Below are 9,317 nucleotides of genomic sequence, written 5' to 3'. Positions count from 1 at the left end.
TCAAATCATGTGGCTTATAAGCTATCAAAAAATAAGCTAGGTTACCTAGCTTGTTTTTTTGGCTTATAAGCCAAAAAAGCTGTTTGCTAAACATATCTTAATGGCTTATAAGCCACAAAATTAGCTTATAAGCCACTTGGACCAGTTGTCAAACATGATGTAGATATGGAAACGAGTATGGGAATTGTGAGTAACAAACAAGGTCAAGCTCTTTAGTTAGAGATTATGCTCGAATACTTTACCAACCTGTTATAATTTATCAAAACGTGGGTTGGAGCTGGAGACTAATTGCTTGTTTGTAATCACTAATTTGTGGAAGATCTAGAACACGCATTCAGTAATTGTTCCCTTGGGGACGAAGCATAGCAAGAGAGTAGTTTTAGCAATTTCACTAATCGATTGCAAGGGCAACCTATCAAATCATGGGATAATGAATACGCATGGGCGAGATTTGTTCTTCCTGGAAAACTGCAGCATTTGGTTAAATTGCAAATGTTGTAAGGAATGGAGAAGGGAAACTATCAGCTAGGGAAATATGCTTAAAAGTAGCGAACCTATTAACATATTTTATACAATGCAAGGAGATTTCACAGGCGCAATTAATCCGTCGACGTACGGCTACAAGTGAGGCAATATAATTGCCTTATTCGTAGCAGCGAGAGCCATGCCTATTTCTAGCATTAATTCCAGTGACGCAACTGAGGCAATTGCTATTCAAACAGTTTACTAATGGCCAAGGAATTGCAGGTTGTGCAATGTTCTTTATATAGCAATGCGAAATCAGTGATCGCAAGTTGCGCTGACTAAGGAGGAGTGTTTGCAAGCTTTCGGGGCTATCAATGATGGAGTTGTTTTGTCTAATAATTTTGATGTTGTTTTCTTTTGTTTTATCAAAAAGACTGTTGGGCGCAGAGCCACGCCCTCACGTCGCGGAAGCAATATAACCTGAGAGAAAACTCTGGATTTGTTGTCATAAAAGCTCAAGCCAACCTCTATGGTCCTGTTTCACGAAGGAAATAAGAACAGAAGTAAAAAATCTCAACAAAGTGAGATATACACTTTTCCTCTCATCAGTTCTAGGACTGAATTGTCGAGGGAACCTATAAGCAATAGCCAACACCCAGAAAACAGTAAAGACGCGAGATTTATGTGGTTTGATAAACTTACCTACATCCACGGGAGGGGGGAGGGGAGATTCCACTATGAGGAGAACACCAATGACTTGTACAATCCACAAGTTCGTCCCAAAAAAGAAGATCTCTCTTTTTATCTCTCAAGATCTACGTCTCTCTGTTTTCTTCTCAAAAAAAAAAAAAAAACAATTCCAAAAAAAAAAAAAAAAAACAGCTACCGCTACAAACCCTCTGTTTTTCCCCACATCACTAAACCCTAGAAGAAAGAACATCAGATATTTATAGCGCCCGACTTTGGCACTTCAGCACTTGGGTGGGCCGCACCTGGGTTCTGCCGCTCTACCTCCGCACTCGTGGGTGTGGCCTCCACGTTCACAATTCTCCACATCGTACATCATTTGATAAACTTCAAATTTTGGATGAACACCAGAAAAATACTGTGAACATCACCAAAAAAAGATCTGAAATGCCAAACCAGGCTAAACCAGCTGCGCCACTTTACTACGACTGCCTACGTACCCTGCACCGGGATAAATCTAACCGTAATTCAGGTTTTGTTCTCCATATAATCTCCACCTCACCCCATCACCGTCCCTAAGGGTCATGCCCTCTTGGGCAGATCAACACGGGCTGATATGAAGCAAGTCTAAGCAATGCTTAAACTTACTACTTATGACCACCTTGGTTAACATGTTTGCGGTGTTCTCATTCGTATGTACCTTTATGAGAGAAATATCACCTTTCTGTATGATATCCTGCAAGAAATGATATCTGACATTGATATGTTTGGTACGAGCATGATGAACTTGATTCTTCGCCAAGTGAACCGCACTCTGACTGTCACACCACAAGTTTATATTCTCCTGCTCAATCCCTAAATCGTCTAGAAGACCCCACAAGCACAATGCTTCCTTCACTCCCTCTGTCATGGTTATGTACTCGGCCTCTGTAGTAGAAAGTATCACTGTAGCTTACAACATCGATCGCCAACTAACTGGAGTCTCATGTATCCTGAATACATAACCAGTAGTAGATCACCGTCTATCTAGATTGCACACATAATCAGAGTCAATAAACCCATCAATCTGACATGATCTCCACCAAAACACAAACACGTGTCAACGGTACCCTTCAAGTATCTCAGGACCCACTTCACTGCTTCCCAGTGTGCATTTTCCAGATTCGCCATGAATCTACTAACCATACTGACCGCCTGTGAAATATTTGGGTGTATACACCATTGCATACATCAAGCTGCCAACTATACTAGCATAAGGTACACACTTCATGTGTGCCTTCTCTTCCGTTGTAGTGGGAGATTTTTACCTAAAAGCTTGAAGTGTGGAGACAATGGAGTCACCACCGACTTAGCATTTTACATCCCGAACCTCGTCATCATCTGCTCTATGTAGCCTTTCTGACTCAAGAATAATCACCGATTTGCCCGCTCTCTCCTAATCTTCATACCCAGTATTTTCCTTACAGCCTCCATATCCTTCATCTCGAACTCTTTACCAAGTTAAGACTTTAGCCTATCTATCTTCACTCTGCTCTTCGAAGCAATAAGCATGTCGTCCACATATAAAAGGAGATAGATATAATCATCTTCACAAAGGTTCCGAATGTAAATACAACAATCGTAATCGCTTCGGGAAAATCCATGCTTTAGCATGAAGAAGTCAAATCGCTTATACCACTACTAAGGAGATTGCTTTAATCCATAGAGTGACTTCCTCAAGTGATACACATGATTCTCCTTGTCCTCAACCCTATAGCCCTCAGGTTAATGCATATAGATCTCTTCATCCAAGTCTTCATGCAAGAAGGCCGTTTCAATATCGAGTTGTTCCAGCTCAAGATCATTATGAGCAACAAAGAAGGTAGCCTTTTACACCCTTTGCGTGTCCTAAGAATATAGCCTTATTGGCCTTCGTATCAAGCTTTCCCTCGTTGACGTGATAGTAAACGATACACCCGAAAATCTGGAGCCTCTCATAATCTGCGTGCTCCCCTAACCATACCTTATCAGGTGTATCACCATCTAATATAGAATGTGGAGAACAATTCACAATATAACAAGCTGTAGCCACCACCTCTCCCCACCATTCTTTGCCTAATCCGGCATAAGATTGCATACTCATTGCTTTCTCTCGTAATATTCGGTTCAGCCTCTCCGCGATCCTATTTTACTGTGGTGTAGATCTGACTGTCCAGTGTCTAGCAATGCCCTCCTGATCACAAAACTCCTTGAAAGCACCATCTGTATACTCTGTATCGTTGTCAGATCTTAGTGTCTTTAATTTCTTCCCTGTCTTATTCTCAACCATCACCTTACACTTCTTAAATATCTCGAACACCTTATTCTTATGCTTCAGAAAGTAAATCCAAGCATACCTAGAATATTCGTCTATGATAGGGGTGTTATCGAAGCGGATACGGTTCGGATATGACACTTACCATATCCATATCCGCTTTTTATAAGCGGATACGGATACGGATACAGATCATCTTTGGTAAGAAAAAATCATAACCATATACGCACTTATCAGAAACGGATACGGTTCGAATATTTGAGAATCAGATCGGATATGATCACGGATATAAACGGATATTCGATAATCAGCATAATCAAAAATGGTCTCGTTGCCATATTAAAAATAAAGAAGAAATAAAAAAATGTCACCTTCTGGAAATTGGTCTCGTTGCCTTCATCCTTAGGCCCAGCCCTAATAATCCCACTGAGATGGTCAATCAGCATGAGCTGACACATGTTCTTATGGTTGATTTTCTGAAAATTAAAAAAAACGCTAATTTCATCACGTAATCAAAACTAGAAGAGAAATGATGAGATTTTTAAGTAACAAACGTTTTAGCTTGCGAGCTTGATGTAATTCTGGAAACGATCCATGATCTGATCATCGTCCAACAACTCATGATCCTCTGGTTGTCGAAATGGCGGAGGAGGAGGAGAGAAGACGTCACTGCGGCGGGACGCGAGACGCTGGCGGCGGGACGTGAGACGCTAGCGGTGGAAGCGGGTAAACAGCGAAGACGACGCAGCGAACAGCCGAAGATGACGCCGGCGGCGGGTCGCGGAGTCTTGGGTCGGGACGTCGGTTGTAGTGGAGGCTGGAAATTGAGTGGAGCACTATGGTGGAGGCAGCCTGAGGGTGAGGGCAGAGGCGGGCTGAATTGAGGGCGGAGGTGGCCTTGAGGTGAGGTTGAGGGCGGAGGCGACCTGAGGTTGAGGGAGGGCGGCCTGAGGGTGAGGCGAAGGCGGCTGAGATTGAGGGCGGAGGCGGCCTGAGGTTGAGGTTGAGGGCGGGGGCGGCCTGAGGTTGAGGGCTGGAGTGGACTGGACAGTGAACGACGTGGAGAATTGGAAATGGAGTGGAGGCTGTGGAGCACTGGACGGCGGCCTGAGGGAGTGAGGGTGAGGGCCTAGGATTTTTTGGTTTTAAGTTTTGGTTTTGGGTTAGTGGGTTTGTAACTATAAATTTGGGATCCGATTATCCGAATCACTATTACATTACGGATATCCGTATCCGCAACCATCATATCCGTTACCGAATCCGTAACCGAAAAAAAAATCTGAAACCAGATCCGTATCCGTTACCGTATCCGCCCGGTTTCAAAATTAGCATACCATATCTGCATCCGTTCGGATACGGATGCGGATCGGTTCGGATATATCCGAACAGTTTGGCACCCCTATCTATGAACGAGACAAAGTATCTGGAACCACCCTTGGAAGTTGTCTAAGCCAGACCCCAAACATCCATGTGCACATAATCTAATATACCTTTGCTCTTAGACTTGCTTTTTAGAAACTGGACCATGTGCGCCTTTCCATACACACAATCCTCGTAAAAATCCATACAAGCTTTCTTCAAATTCTTCAGCAATCCCTCCTTACCAAGCAGATCCAGACCCTTCTCTAACATGTGCCCAAGCCGCTTATGCCATAACTGTGTGTGCTCATATGGGTCTCCACCACTTCCATCAGTTCTAACTGTTACATTCCCTGTCACCATCGTACCCGAGAGAGTATATAGATTACCATGACGAACACCTGTTTGTGGAAAAATTCGATGTAAAAGAAATGAAAGAAAAATTGACTTGTATTCTCTCAAAATCGATTACAATTTGGATTCCGATTACAAAAGAGAGGAGAATGGATTTGATTCCCCCCTTTGTTTAAAACTGGGTTCTTCACGGTGGCGATGGAGTGCCTCCCTCGAATGCTCGCATCGAGTTTGCTCTCCGTTGACGATCCGACCGTCTTGATTCACTAAAACGATGTCTTCTCCTCACGATTTGACGTTGTGGAGAACTTACGTGGCAAGTTTAAAACTCTTGATGAGTTGATAACTCTGATCGAGTTTGAAACTCTTGAAAAAGAGTTGATTTGAACCGAGAATCGGTTCTCAAGCCAAGGCCGAAGGCTTCAAGGAATGCTCCAAAGGATGAATACCGATCTCTCCCTTTGCTGCCAAGTCCCAGATCCGAAAATGCTAGCCTGAACTCAATTGAGTTTACCCATATTTATATGGAATTAAGGGGTGCCCCCCCCCCCCTTAATTCTCTCCATAATGGGGTTGAGGGGGGTGTAACCGCCCCCTTAATCCGCTCCTAAGTGGGGCGGAAATCCCTCAAATTGTAGAGGGAAAACGGTTCCTGAAACCGTTCAGCTCGTGTTTGAACGAGTTAAACGCCCACGTTGGTGTTCAGGATCCTAACTCCGTATTTTAGACTGGAGACGCAGAGTTGGGTACCCGCTGGGCATTAAAAAACGCGGGTCCGATCCTAGCGTTTTAATGTTGTAGCACGGGTCCGACTCCAGCGTTTTGATGTTGTAACGTGGGTTCGACCCTCGCGTTTTACTGTTGACACACGGGGAGGACCTCCACGTTTTGGTGTTGATACACGGGGAGGACCTCCGCGTTTTGGTCTTAGAGCGCGGTGATGAGTTCCGCGTCTTGATTTGGAGAGATTATCAACAAGTAATCTCTTTTGTCATAGCGTTGCAAAGATCATTGTCTTGTAATCTTCGTCTTGGCTCCTTGAGAATATGAGAGTCGTCAGATTGTAACTCCCGATGTTGATTGTGAATGCTGTTGAACTAGAGCTCTCATCGGTTGTCGTGAAGATCGTCAGATTGTAACCTTCAGCGATCTACGTGAAAGTCTTCAAATTGTAGCCTTCTGGAAGTCGTCAGATTGTAACTTCCATCATCGGTGTTTGATGGGGGATAAACTATCTATTGTGATTATTTTTAGACAGCCTACAGAACCCCGTCCAAAGTTTTCAAAAGTTCGCGGTTGACTGGGACGAATTTTCGGAATACTTTGGATCTCAACTCTGATCCTGGAGCTGTTGATTCCTTGTTGTAAAGGAGTCGTTCTCTGCACTCGCTTCGAAGGTATCTTGGTTGAAGGGATTTACCATGTAGGACCTGTGTGAAGGTATGCGCCATACTCCTGCTTCTAGAATATGGGGGTGGACTCTGCATTTTGAACTTGAGACGCGGGTCTCACCCTTGCATGTTGAATTTGGAACACGGGTGTGACCTCAGCGTTCGGTTTTTACATCGCGGGTCTGACCTCAGTGTCTGACCTCAGCGTTTGGTTTTTGCATCACGGGTCTGACCTCAGCGTTTTGACTTAAAACGCGGCTATGACCTTAGCGTTATCGGTTTTGTGACGCGAGTCTGTCCTCGGCGTTTCGATGCGGAGGTAACTTTCATGCATTTTTGACTAAGTCTTTGAGACTTGTCTTCAGCTTATTCGTTTCAAGTCTCGGCTCACATCCATTAAGCCAATGGATTTACGAACATGCATAGGATTTTTGGCAAACCCTCAACCATCAACGGATTTGATAAGCCTTTACCGACTACCGTTTGAGTCGGGCTAGCATGTGAATTATTTGAATCCGTTCCATATGTAACGTTGTGCTAAGAGAATGAATTCTCTTAGACTCGATGCTATGATTTTGAATACATAGACTTTGTCATTTTTTACGGAAAAAGACTAACCAGCAATGCGTGTTAGGCGTAGATTTATCTCTAATTAGGGATCGAGATAACGTCCCCCATGCGTGTAAGGCATGAATTTCGGCGTTATTAATAACAACCTGCTACGATGTTGAATACGTAGACTTTTGTCCTTTTTACGGTGAAAGACTAACCGGCAACGCGTGTTAGGCGTTGACTTATCCCTACTTAGGATTCGGGATAAAATTCCCCATGCGTGTGAGACATGGATTTTGGTGTTATTAATAACAACATGCTACGATGTTGAATACGTAGACTTTGTTACTATTTCCTGTGTTATATTTTCACTCGAAACACTGAAAGAAAATTAGAAGTGCCAGAGGTGTAGTATTAACTTGGCATGAATTTTCACTTAGAGTGAATTCAGAAATTTTCTTCACTACCACTAGGATAATTCCAGAAAATCTTTAATCCGCTAGGGATTTTATAATAAAAACTTGCTATTCTTATTGAAAAAATGATTAACAAGTTCATTGGGGGGGGGGGTTTGACTGTTAGAGGTGTGATGTTAACCTAACAGTATTTTATGGGTCTATCGCTCTATTGAAGAGAGTCGATAAGTTGGTTTGATCGTCAGAGGTATGATGTTAACTTGACTAAAATTTATGGACCTATCGCTCTATTAAGGAGAGTCGATAAGTGGATTTTGTCAGAGGTGTGATATTAACATGACAAGAAGAATATTACGATCATGACAATTTTGAGGACCTATCGCTCTATTGACGAGAGTTGATAAGTGAATTGTCAGAGGTTTGGTGTTAACATGACGGAAATTTATGTTGCGATTGGAGCAACTTTGGAGACTTATCATCCTATTAACGAGGATTAATAAGTGGATTGTCAGAGGTATAATGTTAACGTGATAGGAATGTGTTGCGATCGGAGCAACTTTGTGGACTTATCATCCTATTGAAGAGGATTGATAAGTGGGTTGTCAGAGATATGATGTTAACGTGATAGGAATGTGTTGTGATCGGAGCAACTTCGTGGACTTATCATCCTATTGAAGAGGATTGATAAGTGGGTTGTCAGAGGTATGATGTTAACGTGACATGAATGTGTTGCGATCGGAGCAACTTCGTGAACTTATCATCCTATTGAAGAGGATTGATAAGTGGGTTGTCAGAGGTATAATGTTAACGTGACAGGAATGTGTTGCGATCGGAGCAACTTTATGGACTTATCATCCTATTGAAGAGAATTGATAAGTGGGTTGTCAGAGGTATGATGTTAACGTGACAGGAATGTGTACTTATGACTTGCACAAGATTTTGGGAATTAGCGTCTCACTGGGGAAACTTGCTAGGTGAGTTTATCATCAGAAGTGATGAATTTTGATGCTTATGATTTGAATAAGATTTTGAAGACTTAGTGTCTTGCTGGGGAAGATTGCGATTTGCGCAATTTTGAGGACCTATCATCCTATTGACAAGGATTGATAAGTTAATTGTCAGAGGTGTATGTTGTTAATGTGACAAATTGGGAGTAATGCAAGTTGAATGCATACTCTGTGGGGATGATGATAGTCAGAAGTGTAATGTTAACTCGACGATGTGAAAGATTCGTTACTCTTAATCCAATGGATTCCAAGTAACCAACCCCCAGTCTTGATTAAGACTTAGCAGGGGAATAAAAAAAGAGGTAGACAATGCACATCGCCTAGTGGGGCACTATCCATGAAGTCTGAATAGAGGCACATCACCTGGTAGGCCATTATCTGATGAGTTTGACTATCAGAGGTAACTGTTAACGTGATAGTTGTGGACTTGCCATCCTATTGAAGCGGATTAGCAGATTGATGGACTATCAGAGGTAACTGTTAACGTGATAGATTTATGGACCTGTCATCCTATTGAAGAGGATTGGCAGATTGATAGACTATCAGAGGTAACTGTTAACGTTAGACTATCAGAGGTAACTGTTAACGTGATAGATTTATGGACCTGTCATCCTATTGAAGAGGATTGGCAAATTGATAGACTATCAGAGGTAACTGTTAACGTGATAGATTTATGGACCTGTCATCCTATTGAAGAGGATTGGCAGATTGATAGACTATCAGAGGTAACTGTTAACGTGATAAATTTATGGACTTGTCATCCTATTGAGGAGGATTGGCAGATTGATAGACT

This window comes from Asparagus officinalis, chromosome 8, assembly GCF_001876935.1.
Source record: "Asparagus officinalis chromosome 8, Aspof.V1, whole genome shotgun sequence".
NCBI classification, from domain to species: domain Eukaryota; kingdom Viridiplantae; phylum Streptophyta; class Magnoliopsida; order Asparagales; family Asparagaceae; genus Asparagus; species Asparagus officinalis.
The sequence above is the reverse complement of the archived record's forward strand: the minus strand, read 5'-3'. Positions refer to the sequence as shown.